Source organism: Muscardinus avellanarius (genome assembly GCF_963383645.1).
Source record: "Muscardinus avellanarius genome assembly, chromosome: 7".
In the NCBI taxonomy this organism is placed as follows: Eukaryota; Metazoa; Chordata; class Mammalia; order Rodentia; family Gliridae; genus Muscardinus; species Muscardinus avellanarius.
In genome coordinates, this window is record NC_137793.1 from 61,726,952 (window position 1) to 61,747,567 (window position 20,616).

General features: G+C 41.9%; 1 protein-coding gene across 14 annotated transcripts in view; it reads left to right on the forward strand.

The window, feature by feature from the left end:
• RGS7 (regulator of G protein signaling 7) overlaps positions 1 to 20,616 on the forward strand; it is a gene marked incomplete at both ends in the record, with an annotated part of 439,059 nt that overhangs the window by 135,564 nt on the left and 282,879 nt on the right. The window lies entirely within an intron of this gene.

A 20,616-nucleotide genomic window follows, 5' to 3' on the forward strand; every position in this document is an offset into this window, starting at 1 on the left:
GAAATTTTTCAATATTATTGCATTTGGGTCTATTTGAGGCCTGATGTCTTGAAGAGTTTGTTTTACAAATGTGGGTGCACCCACATTTGGGGCATAAACATTTACTATCACCATATCTTTTTGCTGAATTGTTCCCTTTACTATGAAGATGTGCCCTGTTTTTGTCTCGTCTGATGTGTTTTAACTTTGTCTATTTTATTAGCTATCAGTGTTGCTATCCCTACTAGTATTTGGTCTTCATTGGCATGATATATCTTTTTCTATATTTTGACTTTTAGCCTATAAATATGTTTGGCCATAAGGTGAGTTTCTTCCAAGCAGCATATATTTGGATTATATTTTTAATACATATTGCCAGTGTATGTCTTTTAATTTGTGAGTTAAGTCCTTTGATATTCAGTGTTATTATTGAGATATGATTTTTTCTGGTTGTTTTGTGTTCTATATTCTGTTTGATGTAATATTATTTATTTTTTGTTTAGTTGCCCCCCGATTGAATTCATCTTTTCTTTGGTTCTGAAATTTACTTCTTTTTTCTTTTTTATGATTTATTTCTTTAAGTATTTTCTCTAGTGTTGGTTTAGTATTCATGAATTTTTTAAGATTCTTCTTATATTGAAACATTTTAATTTCTCCATCAATTTTAAATAATAGCCTTGCTGGACATAGCAGTTTTGGTTGGATGTTGTTTTCTTCTGGGGTCTGGAATACATCATACCAGTCCCTCCTGGCATTCATGACTTGAGTTGTTTAGTCTGGAGCGATTTTTATTGTTTTGCCCCTGAATGTCACCCATTCTTTTTTCCTCACTGCTTTTAAACTTTTTTCCTTAGCCACTATATTGGTCATTTTGTTTATTATGTGACATGGGGAGAGCCTTCTTTGATCTTGTCTTAATGTTTTGTATGTTTCCTGCACATGGGTTTTTAGGTCTTTTTTATGTTTTGAAAATTCTCTGAAATTATTTCTCTAAAGGCATTATGGATACCTTGGTCTGCGCTTGTACTCCTTCTTCAATGCCTTTTATCTGTAAGTTAGGACATTTCATATTGTCCTACAGTTGTTGAATGTTTAGGTTCTGTTGTAATGTTGACTCCGATTTCAGTTTTGAATGAACTGTTTTCTAATAGTGATATTCTGTTTTCCATTTCATCTAATCTTCCAGAATTTCTTTCTATTGTTGTCTTCATTTCATTTATTGACTCTTTCATTTCATTCCAGGCCTCTTTCTGATTCTTTCTTAATGTCTCAATTTCCTCTTTCAATTCCTGTATACTTACTGTGAGGCCTTTCATCATATTGAACATCAAGATTTGAAATTCTCCTTCTTGCATTTCTTGTAGATCATTATTTGTGATTTCCTTGTTTGATTTGTGAAGATTAATTATTTCCTCACTGTTCCTTGTTCTCATAGTTTTAGAATTTTAGGGTTTGTGTTTCTGTTGTCTTGGAATCTTCTTTCTCTTTATGAGTCGTCATTGATAGATGCTGTTCCAGATCACTATTGGAAGAGATGGTTCCATCTGCGACTCACACTTTGATATTAACCCTGAATACTGTGTCTACTATCGCCCCACTATTGCTCTATCTGTAGATTGTCAATACTGAATTACTCTGGGGTTCCTTCTGCCTGCTGCTATGGTGGTATATTAATAGGTTTCAGGTGGTAAGGTTAGGTATTCTGGCTGTCACCACCTTTATAAAGAGTCAGCTCAGTGGTGACTATGTTTTTTTTTTTTGTGGTGGTACTGGGGTTCCTGGAAACCCTTCTACCTCAGAGCTACACTCCCAGACCTATTTTATACTTTTTATTTGGAACCAGGGTCTCTTAAGCCAGTGCGGCTGGCTTCAAACCTTCGCGATCCTCCTGTCTCTGTCTCCCAAGCGCGGGGATTATAAGCATGATCCACCACACCAGTGACCTATGCATTTTTTGAAGCTCACTGTGCAGGCCGTTGATCTTTTCCTTATACTGGCTATGGTTAGTTTATTTTTAGTGTCTGGCTATCCTTTCCTGTGCATCACTTCTCTGATCCAATCTTAGCCATAGGAATTTAGAGGTTACAGCAGGTTTATGCATGGGGAAGTGGTCTTGTGTTCAACAATGATGATTAGGTGAGTGCGAAGGAGCTGCAGTGATGGGTACAGGAATAGAGTAAAGTAGAGGACATGACTGAGTGGAGTAATAGTTTAAGTATAATAAGGTAGTATCTTACAGTCCTGTGGGCCCAGTTATCTGGAGGGCATGATATGCTGCTACAGGTGCCGGATTCTGGTGAGCCCATGGGCTTTTGGATTTTTTTTCTGACCCTGAAGTGTGATGCTGGTCAATTAAGATGTTGGAGTTCTGCTGACACTTACTTCACTTTAATTATTTGGTTTCTTGCTGAAGATTTCTTGGGGCCTCAGAGCCAGCAGATGTGGCTCAGGCACGCAGCCCAAGATGGTGTGGGCCTCTAGTGGTTTTCTGTAATTTCATTGATTTCTTCAATTAACTCTATTTCTACCTTTCTATTTTTTGAGTTTCATTTGGTTTTTCTCATTAGTTTTTTAAGACAGATATTCATTGCTTTTAAATTTCAGTATTAATTTTTAACTTAAGTGCTTTAATGCTATGACTTTTCTTCTAAGCACTGTCTTGGATGAATTCTATAATTTTATATGTTGTGCTTTCATTTTCATTCAATTTAAAATATTCTCTAATTTTCATTGTGGCTCTAGAGGTATATTCTTATATTGTAAAACATTTGGAGAATTCCCAGTTATCTTTTATTATTTAGTTTTAGTTTAATCCTATTATAACTTTCTGAGAACATGATTTGTATGATATAATTTTCATGAGTTGTTGAGGTTTTATGACTTTAAATATGATCTAGCTTGGAGAATATTCCAAAGCACTTAAAAAATGGGTATTCTGCTATTCTATAAATATCTGCTCCATCAAGTTAGTTGGCATAATGGCCTTCTATGTACTTACTTTTCTATTTTTTCTTTTGATTAAAAAATGAGAAGTATTGAAATCTCCAGCTATTGTTGTTATTTTTCTATTTCTCCATTCAGTTCTATCATAATTTCTTCCCTGAACTTTGAAGCAGTCATAGAGATTTAATATGAAAACAATATAGAGAAGTAGAAACCCCAGAACTCTGTGTATATTCCTCTTTAAGAAGTTCTCTCCAAAGGAGAACATCTTCATGCACAAAACATGTTAATACAGGTTCTTTTGTTCTGTCCTTTAGATTAGTTTCATGGATCTCTGAATTTAAAGTCTTATTTGATTATACAAAAAAATCCACATATACTTCATGGCTGATTTAAGGAATATACAGGGAGTAAATTTAATTCTACTTGATTTTTCTCTTAGGTAGTTTGGAACCCACCCTCCTGAAAAATATACCTTCATAATATTTTCTAATATTTTCTTTGTTCTGTTTGGGAATGTCTCCACTGAACTTCTACAAACCATTTTCTCCCCAGTAGATAAGTCCAAGCTCCATATCTCCTCAAGTCTCATGTACACAAAATCTTATTATATCTGATAGCTCTGAGATGCCCTCAGAGAAGACCTCACTCCGCTGTTCCTACATTGCTTATCATAGCAAACTGATACATGGCTAAATCCTTAGGAGGGATTTTTAAATGAATAGACGAATAAGTGAATATGCTCTTTCTCCTATTTTCAAGAAAGTATCTAGGCAATTTATGCTTTTCTTGGCTCTTAACCTCCCTTAATAATTGTAGAGTCATGATCTCTAGCAAAACACTTTGCAGCCAGGCATGGTGGTTCATGCCTGCAATCCCAGCATTTGGGAGGCTGAAACAGGAGGATTTTGGTTAGCAGTCAGCCTCAGTTACTTAGTGAGGCCCTGTGCAACTCAGTGAGACCCTGTTTCAAATTAGAGAAAAAAAATAGGTCTGGGAGTATATCTCGGAGGTGGAATGCTCCTGGCTTCCATCCTTAGTACTGAAACAAAACAAAACAAAACAAAACAAAAAAACAATACTTTGCTAGGTGCATTGTTTTGCTGATCAATGAATTAGACTGTTTATCATTTTGAGCACACACATAATCTAGTCACGTACCAAGAGACATTGATTATTGTTATTATTTGTTTTTACTTTTTCTGGTGTGATTCCTGTTTTCCTATTGATTAATGCAGAGTTGCGTGGAAGCACCTCACCAGGTCCCATAGATGAGCTACTCGTGGATGGCTCTCCACTTGCTTCTGTGGGGTACTTGTAGTGATTGCTGTCTCTTTTCTACCTTGGTGTGTTGCTCGGCAGGTGCCTAAGGGATGCCAGGCTCTCTGATGTCTTTTCTGTGCCAAGACTATGTAGATGCACGGGGGAGCTCCTCTTTCTAGTGTCCCCTTCTCCACGTGGTGCCTATGTGTTTCCCCTTCAGTTTTCAGTGCTCGTTTACATAGAACCTCTCCTTCCCGCTTCCTTTCTAGACCTCCCATGGAAGTATATGTGAAGACTGGGCTGGTGGACATACGAATATAGAGGACCATTCCTCTTCTACACAGTTCAAGCTTTGAATTTGGTTCTTTTTCATTCTTTCTTGAGAAATATTTTTTCTCCAGTCATTTTTAAATATCACATGCAACTTTTCTCTTGCTAGCTTGACCCATCTGTCTTCCAAACACACGTAGGCTTCTGAATCCCACGGGCTGCCATAGTTACGGCAGATGAAGCATGACGTGTTGTACCTTGGTATATACTTTATTTGTAGTAGAGTGGGCCACATCACACAGGTCTTATAACCCATCTGCTGAGATGGAGAAGATGGTGACTTGGATGAGCTTTTTGTAGGAACTAAATGCAGAAACGCACCACCACACATGGCACACACCCAACTAGACTGCAGTTACTGAGGCAGAAAGCAATTAGCAATAGAAGGTTCTAAAAGTGATAGTGAAATACGTTACCGTAGGACATGAAGGAAGTCCAGGGACTGAGAAGCTATGGCAGTGGTCTACCTGTATGACCAGAAAGGAAGGAAAGGGCAAGTTGGAGGCCAGACTCAGCAACTTAGCAAGACCTTGTTTCAAAACAAAAAAATATAAAGGATTGAGAGTGTAGCTTGGATGCACCTATGTTCAATCCCTAGTACCACAAACAAAACAAAATAAAATAACCCAAAATACAGAGTATTATCCCCCCACTGACAATGTAGTCTAAGAACAGGACATTTTCTGGGTTCCTGTGCTCCTTCCTGTTATTCCTCTGTTCTTGGACACTTGGCCCCATAAAATGGCTTCTTCAGCAGCTCTGGCCTTTCCTTCTAAGCAGTGGCTTCTTGTCTGCAGTGGGCTGAGAAACGAGGTCATAGTAACCACTGGACAGTGGTCATCAGCCATCTGGTGGGCCTTGGGGCAGACCCCATACATGTCTCAGCTCAGGTTCTTTTTTCGCTTCTATGGTAAAGATATTATCGTTCTTTTATGTTTGCACGCTATAATAGACTCTTTTTTTTTTTTTTTGGTGTGTGTGGGATTACTGGTCATTGAACCCAGTGGCATTCTGCAAACCCAGAGGCTTGACCTATGACCCGCTTATCTCAGACTCCCAAATTTTGGGGTTACAGGCATGTACCACCATGCCCAGCTCAAACCACTGCCTTTTAAATATTAGCTGCTCTTTTTCTTGGATTCCTCTTTGCTGAATGACTCTTTGAATTTGCCCCGTGCGTGCCTGTCTTGACATGAGTGACGGGGGCTCTTCCTGTCTCCTGTGACTCTCTTCCTTCCTCTGGTCACTAAGTGAGGTGCTGTCTTGCGCAGATGATTCAGAAATCTTTCAGATTTAACATTTTATAACAGTGTTTTTCTCCTCCATGAAGAGTTCCTGCCACCCTACAGGTTCACATACTCTTCTCCAAACTTGAATTCCTTCCTGCCACAATTATATGGGACTTCCCTGCATAGAATTCTGGTGCTGACATCGAGGTCCGCTTCCTGTCCTAGTCTCCAGGCACCATGAGATCTGGAAAACTCATACATCTTGGACAAGCCTGTCTTCCCCTGAGAGGCTGCTCACATCATGGTGAGCTGGGAAGCTGATGTCCAGTGGGGGTTTATAAGTTCCATCAGAACTAGCAGTAGATCCAGTCCCTGGGACTGTGGGGCAGCTACAGACCAGCCTCTCATCTCTGTCATAGATTACAAGCGTATGCCACCATGCCCAGCTTCAGACAGCTTTTAAAAGAGGTACAAAAGCCAGGCGTGGTGGCGCACGCTTGTAATCCCTGCGCTTGGGAGGCGGAGACGGGAGGATCGCACAGGTTCGAAGCCAGCCTCACTGGCTTAAGAGACCCTGTTTCCAAATAAAAATATTAAAAAATGGGCCTGGGAGTGTAGCCCAGAGGTAGAAGGGTTTCCAGGAACCCCAGTACCACCAAAAATAAAAAATAAAAGAGGTACAAATTGTAGTAATAACATATCATTTCTTGCTCCTCTCTTCCTATGAGGTATTGGATTTTTAAAGTGCTGTATTTTTCTGTGAGTGAATGTAATTATCTCAAAACATGAAGCTGGCATTTCTCTTTTATATTAGTATTTAGTATTTTTCCTTTTTAACTTCCTCATCAAACTCAGTGTATTCTTTCATCCCTAAGCACAATCAACAGTGCCAAGAAGAACTTAAGTCTACATTGCCGTGTGTGTGTGTGTGTGTGTGTGTGTGTGTGTGTGTGTGTGTTTAAATAACTTGGCAGTATTAGAAAACTGAAGACAGGTCCACGAACACCCACCTTGGCAGCACAGAAATGACACTTGATCAGTAGAAATGGAGGGAGGCAGCTTCTAGCACATGTTGGTTCCTGGTAGAGAATCCCAGGTTCTCGAGGGCTGTTGAGTGTAATCAGCTCATCTCATTTCTGTATCCAAGAATCTTTCTTTCCTCTTTTCTTTTAACCTCTGAGCTACACATTTCTTTTTATTATTATTATTATTATTATTATTATTATTATTATTATTATTTATTTTTTTTGCGGATCTGGGGATGGAATCCAGGGGCATTCTACCTCTGAGATACACCCTCTGCCCTATTTTTTAATTCTTTATTTTGAAACTGGGTCTCACTGAGTTGCAGAGGACCTCACTAAGTAGCTGAGGCTGTCCGCGAACCTCGATCCTCTGGTCTCAGCCTCCCGAATGCTGGGATTACAAGCGTGCACCACCACGCCCGGCTTTCTTTTTATTATTTTGAAGAAGCATCTCACTATGTTGCTGAGGGTACCACAATTGAGGTTGGCCTCAAACTTGCAATCTTTCTGTCTCAGCCTCCCAAGTACTAAGATTACACGTGTGTACAACCCAGTCCTTCCTCATCTTCTTATATCTGGACCTCATAGCTTTTGTTACAATTCTGTAGACAATTGAGTTTTCAACCTGTCATCATGTTGTATAATAAACCCTAGAGAACATGTGCTAGGTCTTAGGGACTAGAGATATGAAGAGATAATTAGATAGGAAGAGATGATTAAGACAGAAAAGTTGATTAAGCTGGTCCTAGCCCTCCACGTGAGCACAGTCTATGGGGAGAAACAGGCACTGAAGCAAATAATTACAATATTAAAGTGCTCTAATGGAGTTTCTCATGAAGCATTACAGGAGTAGTGACTGCTAAATCCTACAAAGTATTAGGAGAGAAAAATAAAGGACTTAGAAGTTTTTTGTCCTTCTCTAACTGGGATGCTTCGATGTGGGGAAGGAAACACAGGCTGGCACGATTGTGAGCACAAGCCTGGCAGGGCACGCAGGTGGGGTCTGTGATGGAGAAAGGGGCGGGGGCCCACGAGGAGTGCCTGGAGATGGCACTTGGGCAAAGTTGAGTCCTTGGAAGGGCTGGAGGCAGTGGGCGGCACTTGTGACCCAAGGCAGGGCCTGAGCTGTGCACCGCATGGTGATGTGCCTCTGTCTGTCTTGTTTACAGCAGGTGGGGGTAAGGACAAAGACTTAGGGTCCAGGGTGGGGGCGGGGTCTCCATCTGGCACAGCTCTGTAGGTCGTGGGTGGTCGTGGGGGTCGTTGGGGATGTGAAATATCAATGTGGAATCCAGGAGACGCTGGGCAGACCCACTGGTGAGAGGTGTCACTGGAGCCAGACACAGCGCAGCAAGGCCTAAGGAGCCTTCATGCAGCCCTCTTTGTTGAATCAGAGGAGGGACCGAACACAGCCACATGGCTGGAGCTGCCTGTGGAAGTGTACAGATGCTGCCACGTGTTTGGGGAGCACAGATGTGGGGATGGAGGTAGTGCAGGAGAGGATTTCTCTTTTCCTTGGGAGTTCTGCATCAAGGAGAATGTCGCAGAGAAAGTGATTTTTATAGAACAAGGGGCAAGAGTGGAGAAGAGAGAAAGATGGAAAATAAAGGCCCCTTGTCATTTTGACAGTTCTGGACAATGTATTTATCTACGTCTCATCTTTGAAACTTGGGGACCCATAGGTTGAGGTGCTGAAGGACAAGCATGGCTTTATTTATTTTTCTTTTTGCTTTTATTATTTAGAGGAACTGGGGATGGATCCTAGGGGTGATTTTACCTCCGAGCTACATCCCTATCCCTATTTTTTTTGTTCTTTATTTTGAAACAAGGTCTCACTAAGTAGCTGAGGCTGGCTGCAAACCTGCGATCCTCCTGTCTCAACCTCCCAAGTACTGGGATTACAAGCATGTGCCACATGTCCGGTAGCATGCCTTTTTTTTTTTTTTTTAAAGCTGTGGAGTCTGGACAGGCCACCACTAAGTGATGGGAGGGACCAAAAAGCAGAAAGCTGAGCATCATCAAACTTGTTTTGGAAGGAGGGGTCTCAGAGCCCTAGGGCAGTATGGAAATTAGAAGTCTCAGGACTGTCCAATGGTGCAGGACCCAAAGAGGGCATCCCAGAGCCAGGGTGCTGCGGGATCAGTACAGGAAACCCAGAGCCAGGGGGTGGTGTGGGAACCCCAGAAGCCTCTTAGGTACCTACAAAAGCAGATGGAGGCAAAACTTACCAACGTTTCTAGTGGATGTTGGGCGACTGAATCTGGAACCACAAAATGACCTTCTGTCTGGAGCCCTGTGAGAGGAAGAAAGGGAGGGGTGTTGGTACGCTGAGTGTGGTGGGCCTGAGCTCTCTTTAGCCAAGGGACCTGCCCACCAATTACCCTCCTGGGTTTCAGTACCAAATGTTAGATAATATAGGAATAAAAGAAAGAAAACACACAGCTCTACAGACCAGAACAGGCTCTTTAATTGGAGTGAAGCCCGGAAGGGGTACTGACCTCCTGAGAGAGTCCACGAGAGTCAGGAGCCCCTCCTTACAGAGCAGGGGCGTTTTATGGGGTGTTAGGAGGAAGGGAGGGCGATACAGTCAAGTCTTTCTCTGACTGGCGGTTCAACAGCAGGCCAACAGCAGGGGCTGGGGCAAGGGGCTGGTGAGAGGCATTTTCTGCCTTTTCAGAAGTCCTGTGCTCTCCACATCCTCCAGCCTCACAGCCAGACCTCACATGCCCACAACTACAAGGCTTGCCTAGGCTCCTGTGTCCCCAGCTTCCTCTGGCGGTGCCCCTTGCTGACACAGAGCTGTGTGAAGCCACACGTGTCATATTCTCTAATGTAGCTTTGCAAGGATCTGCTCCTATCATATAGGGTTTTTTAAGGTACTAGGGATTGAACCCAGGGGTGTTCTAACTCTGAGCTACACCCTTCAGACCTTTTTATTTATTATTTTTTATTGTTTATTTATTTATTTTTGGTGGTACTGGGGATGTAACCCAAGGGCTTTCTACCTCCGGGCTATACTTCCAGACCTATTTTATATTTTATTTGGAAACAGGTCTCACTAAGTTGCTGAGAGCCTCACTAAGTAGCTGAGGCTGGCTTTGAACCTGTGCGATCCTCCTTTCTCAGCCTCCCAAGTATGTGGATTACAAGCATGTAATGCCCGACTTCATTTTTTTATTTTGAAACAGAGTCTCACTAAATTGCTGAGGCTGTCATTCCTGAGGTTGGCCTCAAACCTGTGATCCCCATATTAGCCTCTCAAGTACTGGGACTACAGGTGTGTGTCACTGTGCCCTACTTCAATCATACAGTTCTCTACTGGTCAATCTCAAGACAGTCTGACTCCTATTCTTTACCTGTCTAAGTAAAACTGTCATTTTCAATGTGCCAACCACAGGTCTGTGTTGTAAACAACACAGGCTTTTACAATGGCAGTGGTTATCAAGGAACTAGAATCTGCTTTATCTGCAGTCACACTTCCTTAGGACAGATTGTGCTGCTGATTAGCTGTGTGAACTGGGTGATGAACCAATAGCTCTAAGCTCAGTTTTCTCACCTGTGAAATGGAGATAGTAACAACAGTGGCTGCTTAATGGAACAGTTATACTCAAATGAGGCGAGATACAGACAGGCTAAATAAATTTCCTGGCATTTACTGAAATGAGTGCTGAATTGACTGTTGGTTGTTAATAGCTCAGAGCCCATGCCATTTGTGTAAATACTTTTAATCATGTTCTAGACTGACCAGGCAAGTGACAGCTACTGACTAGACCCGAATGGAGATTTTTCTGGTCTGTGAATGCTCTCCATGTGAGTGGAGGTACAGCCAGGACCCTCGGATGACTCTGTATGGCCCCATGGATAACTAAGGTGCCTTCAGGTTACTCGCATACAGTCATTTGGAATCTGCAGACACAGCCTTGGAATGATATCATTTCTGTTCTGAAGCTCCTCTTGCAGGAGAGTATTTCAGTTGATGAAAATTTCCTAGTTGTTTTTGCTGATTGTTATGGGGTCATTATTTTATGCCTAATCAAATTAAAAATGCATAATCTGCCATATTCCTTCAGACTCCAACAAGGGCATGAATCGATTTTGGCGGTGCACACCTAATCCCAGTACTTGGGAGGATGAGATAAAAGTATCACAGGTTCAAGGCCAACCTCAGGAACTTAGCAGGACCTTGTTTCAAGATTTAAGAAAAAGATTCAAGAAGACTTCCGGGAAGATGGCGACCGAGAAAAGCGGGGCTTAAGAGCCCCGATAACAACCAATTTCCATTACCACAAAATCAGCGCCTTTCATAGCCAGAAAAAACCATCACCAGAGAAACAAAAAAATCACCAGGCTCCAGAGAGAAGGCGGACTGAGAACAGAGCTCAGAGCCACAGAGGAGATCCGAGGACGCGGCGGCAGCGCCATACTGCCAATGGCAGCGGCAAATTCACTGGACAGCTACAGCAAGCCAAGGTGAGCCGCTGCGGAACAGCCAGGCGGGATTTCTCGCCGCTGGTAAAATCTAAAGCTCCCAGTGGCTGAGTTCAGCACATGCTGCAGGTATTCAGAGTGGAAATCAAAACCAAGAAGTAATACGCCAGCCTCACGGCCGAGGGCATAGCAACGACGCCATATTGCCACCGGCGGCAGCAGCAGTGAATTCACCAAATCCAGTACAGCTACATCTGCGTACTCAAGAACAGTGAGTCAAATTGCAGGCCACAGAGGAGAAATCCCAGTACTGTACTCCCTGGGACTCGACCCAGTGGGGGAGGGGCGGTGGCACAGATATCACACCATAGGAGAACGTGCAACCTGGCACCCCCCTCAGTCTAAAGCAGCCTCTATCGACTCTCTGGGTCGGAGACTCTGTGATACAACCCAGTAAAGGAGTAGTGGGGTCTGAGATACTACTGAATCGAGATCCAGGACACCTTAAGTGAAGTCATAGTGACCCAAGGGAAGAACCTAGAGAAGGCACAAACTTCCAAAATCATGGGAAAGAGGAATAATACTGGAGCAATGAATGCCCACAACCCCACAACATCAGAACCCAATAAAACAGAAAATCAGAGATTGCTAGAAGATCAAATCAGGAAAATAACTGTAGAAATAATAAAGGTGCTTCGAAAAGAACTCAGAGAGAGCCAAAAAGAGATAAAGCATGCAATTAATGAAGTAAAGGCCTCAATTCAAAGCATGAACAACCGATTAGACCACATAGAGAACAGAATCTCGCTCTTAGAAGATGATCATTCCAAAAATGAACGCATAGTTTCTAATCTAGGAAAAAATATCTGACAGCAGGAATCTGATATTGAAGAAATATGGGCCCATTTTAAGAGAGCTAACCTAAGAATAATTGGAATAGAGGAGGGAAAAGAAAATGAAACTAAAGGGATCAACAATATCTTCAAGGAAGTAATAACAGAAAATTTTCTAAACATAGAGCAAGAGGTTGATACACAGGTCCAGGAAACTTATAGAACTCCCTTTAGACAGGATCAGAGAAGAGGATCCCCATGCCACATAATTGTCAAAATGACCAATGTGGAAGCCAAGCAGAGAATCTTAAAGGCAACAAAAACAAAGGGCCAAGTGACATTCAGAGGCAAACCAATTAGAATCACTCCAGACTTCCCAAACCAAGTCATGAGAGCCAGAAGGGCTTGGAGTAACATATTCCAAACTCTGAAAGAAAACAACTTCCAGCCAAAAATTTCCTACCCAGCAAAACTTTCTATCAAATTAGATGGAGAAATAAGAAGCTTCCATGACAAACAGAAACTGAAGGAATTTATGTCTTCAAAACCAGCACTAGAGAAAATACTCAAAGAGATTAACTACAAAGAAGAAATAGGTAACACACACCAGAACCAGAGAAACAAGAGTTTCCATCCAACAGTCAACTAAGATTGGTTATCTGTGGAGATTCATTATTTATGTTAGTCTTTTACCTATCTCTAAATGGTATTGTTTGCCTTTATTGTTGTTAATTTTTAGGATCTCTAGTTGGAATATTAATATACCTTCAGATATAGCATTTGGAAATATTTTATCCCATTCTATTAGTAACTGTTAACTCTGTTTACATTGTCTTTGGATATACAATCTTTTTTTTATTTTTTAGGGAGTTTGTATACTCTTCTGTTGCCTGTGCCATTGAAATCATATCCAGGAAATCACTGCCAATTTCAATGTTGTGAGGTTTTATGACCCAGATTTTCTTCTAAAAGTTTATAGTCTTAAGATTTATATTTAGGTCTTTTATCTATTTTGAGTTAATATTTGTATATGGGATTAGGTAAGGGTCCAACTTTAATATTTTCCATGTAATTATTATGTTTCAACAATATTTAGTTAAAAGATTATTATTTCCACCACCAAATGTTCGTGGAAACCTTGTCAAAAATAACTTGACAATATAGGGAAGAATTTAGTTCTAGGCTTTTATTTAACTCCAATGGTTTATATATCTGCCTTTAGAATAGTACTACACTGTATCAATTATTGTAGCTTTATATGGTTTGAAATCAGAAAATATATATCTTCTAGCTTTGTTCTTTTTCAAGATCGTTTTGGGTATCTAGAGTCCATATTCCATATTAGGATAGATTTTTTTTCTGAAAAATAAATATATAAATATATGATAGTTTCACCTAAAAATAGAAAAAAATATTTTCTGGTAAGAAAGAAAGCAAAAAGAAATATTGAAATGTTATCTTTAAGTCATCAAAAGCTTGGTATCAGACAAATGAGACTGTTATGTGAGATTATCATTTTTAATTTTGGATAAATTGCTAAAATACTAGATGTCAACCACTAAGCCAAGCATGGGAGGGAGGGATGGGGAGAGAATGGGGTGGGGATCGGGTGGGGGCTGACTGGGCGATGTGTGCATGTATGTCTACAAAAGTTTGTATCCCACTATGATGTATGAATACAGTACACCAATAAAAAAAATCTTTAAAAAAATAAGAAATAAAAATAAAAGATTCAAGTCTTTCCCTTAAAAAAAAAGATTTAAAATAAAATAGGGCTGGGCATATAGGTCAGAAGTAGAACACTCCTAGGTTTAATCTCTAGTCCCAAAAAAGAAAAAAAAATCCTGCTGCAGGTGGCAAGGACTATATGATTTGATAAATAAAATTTTAATGAAAAGATTTAATCAACTGAAACAGTGCCAATCATGCAAGCCCTCTGTTATTCTAGGATGATTTGATGTCCGATCGACTAACCATCGTTGTAATTCTAAACTGCTTGGTTAGCATCATGAGACAGTTCTTATTTTAAGCTACGCATGCCAATATGTGTCAAGAATCACCACGCCACGCCAACAGTCCTACGGGACATTTTGACAGCATGCTGGGGTTTTTTTGTTGTTGTTGTTGGTGGTGGTACTGGAGTTCCTGGAAGCCCTTCTACCTCCAGGCTACACTCCCAGACCTATTTTAACATTTTTATTTGGAAACAGGGTCTCCTAAGCCAGCGCGCATGGCTGGCTTCAAACCTGCGCGATCCTCCCGTCTCTGCCTCCCAAGCGCGGGGATTACAAGCGTGCGCCACCACGCCTGGCCTACACAGCATGCTGTTTTAAACTGAAGCGCAGTCTGTGTCCAGCTCTGGTGGGCACTAGTTTCACCTTGCTCCACACACCACTCAGGAAGCGGTGCACTCGCTCTCACCTGCTTGGAGGGGGACCCGAATAACGCCTGTCACTAATGTCTGACACGAATCTTGAGATGAGCTCTTCCCCAGAGTTCTTTGGACTCGCGGAATGAAAGTGTTTTGTTGATACCATGGGAGGCAACATGGGCTGTACCTCCTCACGCAGGAAGTTGCTTCTCCAAAGTCCCATCCATAAAAACATCTGCCCACATGTTTCAGACTGAAATCCTATGTCTGATAGGTAGTGAGAGGTAGGGGGAAACTCCAATCCAAGTTGGCTAACAGGAACCTCAGACCCTTATTACATTTTTTTTTTTTTGTACTGGGAATTGTACCTGAGGACATTTTACCTCTGAGCTACACCCTCAGCTCTATTTTTTTTTGTTTGTTTATTTTAAAATGGTCTTGCTAGTTGCTGAGGGTCTTGTTAAGTTGCCGAGGTTGGACTTGAACCTGCAAACCTCAGGTCTCAGCCTCCCAAGTACTGCAACTATAAGTTTGTGCCACCATATATAGCTCAGACTTATATTAGTTAAGAATAAGATGATGTTCAGTGTGCTCTATTGAAAGTAGGACTAAATGGCCCAAGGAGGAGGTTTTCTTCCTGTCTCGCTCTGCTTTGGCCCAGAGCACTTCTCTCCTTCCCATCCCCAAGTGTCAGGTTCCATACTGCTTCCTACGCAGATTCAACAGTTTCTTAGGGCCAGCTACCTCCTAGGAAAGTTTTCTGAACTGGTCTTCTTTCAATATGATTTAGCTCTTCTCTGATTATCTTCTTGGTCCCATAACACTTCATGTATATATGTATATATATATGTATATATACATGTATATATATATATATACATGTATATGTATATATATATATGTATATATATACATGTATATATACATGTATATATATGTGTGTATATATATATATATATATATATATATATATATATAGTGTGTGTGTGTGTGTGTGTGTGTGTGTGTGTGTGTGTGTGATTTATTTTGTGGTACTGGGAATTGACCCAGGGGCATTCTACCTCTGAGCTATACTCCCAGCCCTATGTTTTATTCTTTATTTTGTATTGTGGAGCGTCTCACTAATTAGCTGAGGGTGGTCTAGAACCTGTGATCCTCCTGTCTCAGCCTTCCAAGTACTGGGATTACAAGTGTGCACCACCACACCTGGCTTGCTCTTAATATCTTAAGGCCTATATTAACCAAACAGACAGAGCTTATTTTCATCTCTGTTTGAGTATCTAGTAGTTGCCTAGTGTTTGTTCAATAAGGAATAAATAAATGAATGGGAGCTGGACAGACGGATAGGGGAAGGAATGGTTATTTTCTGCCTGACACAATTGGAAGGTATCTGCATTTGGATTATTCTTGAAGGGAGTGTAGATGTTTGTCACTAAGGGAAGAGAGAGAAGGGCTCTGGGTAGAAGGAACAGCTAGTGAAGGCAAGCGGAGTGTGGGTGAGGAGTCAATGTTATAGTGTACAATGAGATATGTGGGGACAGAGCGGAGCAGATGGGTGATAGAATATGGTTGGACAGCTCAGGTAAAATGAAATTATGGAAGCCTTTCAGAGCCAGAGTAAGTTAGAAAAGGAAGTACAATATTTAGGCAAGCAACTGATACGATAAAAATGGATTATGTGTTCACAAACAATATAAGAGAAAAATATCATTCCTTTATGAACTCTATATAGTGTTTGTAAAGTTTAAAGTTTGTAGACTCCATCAAGCTCAATATATCTTTTCTTTTCTTTTTTTTGTCACTGGGAATTGAACCCAGGGGCATTTTACTTCTGAGTAATACCCCCGGCCCCATTTTTTATTCTTTATTTTGAAACAGGGTCTCGCTAAGTTGCTGAGGGCCTCACTATATAGTTGAGGCTGGCCATGAACCTGCAATGCTCCTGTCTCAGCCTCCCAAGTACTGGGACTTTTACAATTGTAATGGTGCTGTGGGATCTTTTCATCTATTCATCAAACTAGAATTCATCGAAGAGGGAAATTAAAACTCATAGAAAGCTTGGTGGCGCTTCAACAAGTCTTTATTACAAAATCAGTAGGAAATAGAATGGAAGAGAATAAAGAGCAGTGTGCCCTGCAGGCATACCGGAGGGCCGAAAAATGGAACTCTGTCCCTCTGTCCATCCTGGCCTTTAAATACAGGTTTTGTATTGGTATGTTCTTATCATGATTACCAAGGCAATTATAGTAACTTATTATTATTATTTTTTTGCCAGGTGGTGCCTCTTTGTCTCAGGACAGCGCACTTACTAAGTGCAGGGGTCAATAATCTACCTTGTTTCCACCTCTGTTGTGTTGGGCTGTATAGGTTGCTCATCAACTCTGGGTGCTTTGAAGCAGCGCATGGAGTTTATCTTTCCTATATCCAGGTTGGGTCACAAAGGAGGCACAGACACCTCTATGTGTTTTTAGGACTAGAGGCTTCAATTGTCTCTATTGGCCTTTTAGACTAAAGGCCTTAATTTCCCTTACATTCTTATAGTAGGTTAATCATTAGAACAAGGGCAGAGAGAAAGAGGGGAGCTCTGCAGTGTAACAGCTGCCGCCCCTCCCTGACTGAGTGCCTGTTAGCACCCAGATCCAACTGCTTTTTACAGTTTGGAAATTAATTCTGGAGCAACATTCTAATACCAGCACAGGATTACAAGCATGTGCCACCACACCTGGCTTCAATATATCTTGAACAATAAGAATAAGCATAAGCTCCTGGGTGCAATTTCAAGAAATATTGCCCAGATATATTGATGCACAGGGAGACATATAAATGGCTCCATGGATGCACTTGTAGCCATTTGACTTTTATGACTTGCTGTGCATTTGGTAACTCTAGGCATTTTGTTTAATGAATCTTCAGTGTAGTCTTTGGGATGGAAAACTGTTTCTCTCATCTTCATTTGACTCTGCACTTTTAGGTATCTGTGGAGAAAGGACTATTGTGCCAAAGCCAGTGGTCTGGGGATAAAAGAAAACTTTCGACTGTGATGGAAAAAGTCAAGGAAACATTTTCTACCTTAGTTTCCAGTGCAGATCTAAAATGCCCTTCACAGTAAAACAGATACCATCATAACTGGAGCATTTCACCTCATGTGTGCACGTTAAGAGTCATCTCTCATTTACCTATTCAGTGCTAAATGGCTGTGTGTGTGTGTGTGTGTGTGTGTGTGTGTGTGTGTTACTGGGGATGGAACCTAGAGGCAATCTATGTCTGAGTGACACCCCCAGTCCTATTTTTTATTCTTTATTTTGAAACAGGGTCTCACTGAGTTGCAAAGGGCCTCACTAAATAGCTGAGGCTGGCTCCGAACCTGCACAATCCTCCTGTCTCAGCCTCCCAAATGCTAGGATTACAAGTGTGCGCCACCATGACCCAGATCTAAATGGCTTTATTTGACAAATATAGTTTTTCCAGTTCCATACTTAGGGCAGATATTTTGAGCTAAAAAGATGCGACACAGAAGGCCCAGGTTTTGAGTCTCGGCTGGGTGTAGAGATCATTATGTTGCAGGATACTTAGTCCCCAGAGATAAGAGACAGTGGCTGGAGACAGGAAAGCAGGTTACTTTATTCACTAGTGAATGCTTGGTAATAAAAGCTTTGGGTCTGAGCCCAGAGCACCAAGCTTAAGAGTTCATTACAGTTTGGTCACCTAATTGCTTAGGGGATGGGAAAGATAAGTGTGAGATTTACTTCACCTAGCGAAATACAAAAGCAGAACAACAATTAACTAGTGTAAGGTTTCTTTTTCTTTCTCTTTTCCTTTTTCTTAATCAGTTCCCTACCTTATCTCAGTGGGCTGCCTGTGGAAGCTCTGCTGTTAACACCTGCAAGGGTCTGTGAAGAAGCTATATTCTTTCATCTTACTTCTGGGCCTTTATCCAAGAGTAGTTCAAGGTTACAGCCCAGCTTCTTGCCTCAGTCGTGCATGTGGATGCAAGGTGTTTAGGGTTTTGTGAGAGGCTGAATACACAGGCAAGTAGTGACGCAGGGAGTCTAGACATGACAAGGCCGAGTTTCGGTGTTCACCCTACCTCAGGTAGCTCCAGCATCGGCCAACTTCTGCCCAGGGCCGGATGGTGAGCATGGCCGGCCTGCTCCCTCCCAGCTTCTCAGCTCCACTGTTGTAACTCCAAAGTGGCCGTAGGCAACATCCAAATCAAGGTTGTGGCTGCATTCGCGTCACAGCTTACTTTCAGACACTACACTGTGGATTTCAGTTAATATCCACATATCATGAGATACTATGTGTTTTGGTTTTCAACCACAGAAAAACCTAAAGACATTCTTAGCCTGAGGGTCATATGAAAACAGGTGGCATCAGGTGTGGCCACTGGGCAACCTGACGAGATGGGCGCTGGCCTCTGGAATGGCTCCTGACTTTGCCTGACTTGCACATAGAGAAGACGACCCTCAACCAACCACGAGCTGCATTTACATCAGACGGTTCATCACTGAAAGCAAAGGCAGGAAGGTGCTGGAGTCATGGAGGAACGCTAGGTGGGAGTCCCCTAGCTTGATTTTAGAGGGTTCCCAGCCCCAGCCCCTCCCCCTTCCGCTGACACTGTGTGTCAGGAGCTGATCTAGACAGTGCCCCTGGAAGTTAGGAGGAGCGATGGCATGGAATGGGTACTGGGAGCAGGTGACCTTGGCCTTCACATTCCATTCTGGCCTCTCTTCCTTCTCTCCTAAGACCTGCCAGGGGCACAGGGTGCAAGAGGAACCAATGACAGTGCCCGTCTGAGCAAGTCACTTAGCCTTGGTAGAGAGTTTTGAAACATAAACACATTTATCTACAGGAGTTTGCATGCATGGGAAGCAGACGGAAGTTGCCTTTGGATCTAAGGTGCTCATGGAGAAGCTCCCTGAAGCTAACTCATGGAAGGGAGAAGGAGGAAGTGGGAAGGGGGGGAGGGTGATGCTCAGCTGCCAGGCAGGCCTGAGAAACAGGTCACAAGGGCGGCCCCAGGGGTGGGTCTTTGGCCTTCACGCTGACCGGCCCCCCAGGACTGCTGTGGCCTAATCCAACTACTCTTGAGGCAGAGTCAAGAAGATCAAGGCCAGCCTGGGCAACTTAGAGACCTTTAGGAACTTAGCAAGACCCTATCTAAAAAAAAATTAAGTCTGAGGTAGAATGCCTCCAAGTCTAATCCTCAGTACCCTCTCCCTCAAATGTATATACACACACAGAATAGGTATAAGTATATGTGTGTTATAGATCCTAGACATGAAGTTTTGTACACATAACATATATATATAATAGATCCTAGAACTAAACATGTTTATATATATACACACGCACATATGCATATAGTATCCTAGAACAGTGCCCGTCTGTCTTAACCCCTGTGGCAGCCACCATAGTCCTGTTTTTACTCATTAGGAAAGACGGAGATGTAACTGAAGCACAGGGAGGGGGCCACAGGAAGGATTTTGGTTCTCAGCCTGTGACCTGCTTGGGCTTCTTTCCAGTCCAGCCAGTGTCTGATGTTGGAACTGACTAATCGCTCCCAATACCCAGCACTCAATTGTAAAATTCCATTTTTTTAAATGTGTGTTTGAGTTTCATTTTTTCTGTGTGTGTGATATTGTAGATTGGATCCAGAGGCATTCTATCTCCAAGGTACACCCCCAACCCTATTTTGTTTATTTACTTATTTTATTTTTATTTTTTTATTTTTGGTGGTACTGGGGTTCCTGGAAACCCTTCTACTTCTGGGCTACACTCCCAGACCTATTTTTTAAATTATTTTATTTGGAAACAGGGTCTCTTAAGCCAGAGCTGCTGGCTTTGAACCAGCATGATCCTCCTGTCTCTGCCTCTCAAGCGCGGGGATTACAAGCGTGCGCTACCACACCGGCTTTTTTATATTTTTTGAAATAAAAAATAAGGGTCTCACTAAGTTGCGAAGGGCCTCACTAAGTAGCTGAGGCTATCCGAGAACCGGTCTCAGCCACCCGAATGCTGGGATTACAAGTGTGTACCTCCATGCCTGGCCACCCACCCCTATTTTATTCTTTATCTTGAAGCAGGGTCTCACTAAATTGTGGGGGGGCCACACAACTTTCTTTATTAATTTATTTTTTTGGTACTAGGGATTAAACCCAGGGGAATTCTACCTCTGACGCCCTATTTTATTTTAATCTTTTTTTTTTATGGTA